General features: G+C 69.7%; 1 protein-coding gene across 1 annotated transcript in view; it reads left to right on the plus strand.

Moving 5' to 3' along the window:
* Positions 1-360, plus strand: part of LOC118453023 (low-density lipoprotein receptor-related protein 1-like) — a gene marked incomplete at its 5' end in the record, with an annotated part of 33,739 nt that overhangs the window by 10,611 nt on the left and 22,768 nt on the right. The window lies entirely within an intron of this gene.

Consider the following 360-nt stretch of genomic DNA (forward strand, 5'->3'; position numbering starts at 1 on the left):
TGCCTCTGCAGGGGGACGGGTGGCCGTCGGCTCTGGGCTCCCCGGCGTGTCTGGCAGCGCAGAGCGGCCCCCGGGCCCCCCGCAGCCTCGCTTAGAGGGAATTTGCTGCGGAGAGGACGTGGCTGATAAGCCGTCCCTGAAGTCTCTCTGGGATCCCTGTCCCCCCCGGGACACCCTGGAGCCAAGTCTCGCACGGCACGAGGAGTGCCGGGTCTCCGGGTCTTGGCCGGCTGTGGCCAAAACAGGCTCTGGCAGGAGGCAGCGCCGAGTCAGCAGCTTTGGGGGTCAGTTGGGGCTGCTCAGACCCCCCTCTTGTGGGGCAGCCGCCTATCCGTGATGGGCCCGGCTCTTCCCTCCCCC

This window comes from Egretta garzetta, unplaced genomic scaffold (genome assembly GCF_000687185.1).
Source record: "Egretta garzetta isolate BGI_Z169 unplaced genomic scaffold, ASM68718v1 scaffold1479, whole genome shotgun sequence".
NCBI classification, from domain to species: Eukaryota; Metazoa; Chordata; class Aves; order Pelecaniformes; family Ardeidae; genus Egretta; species Egretta garzetta.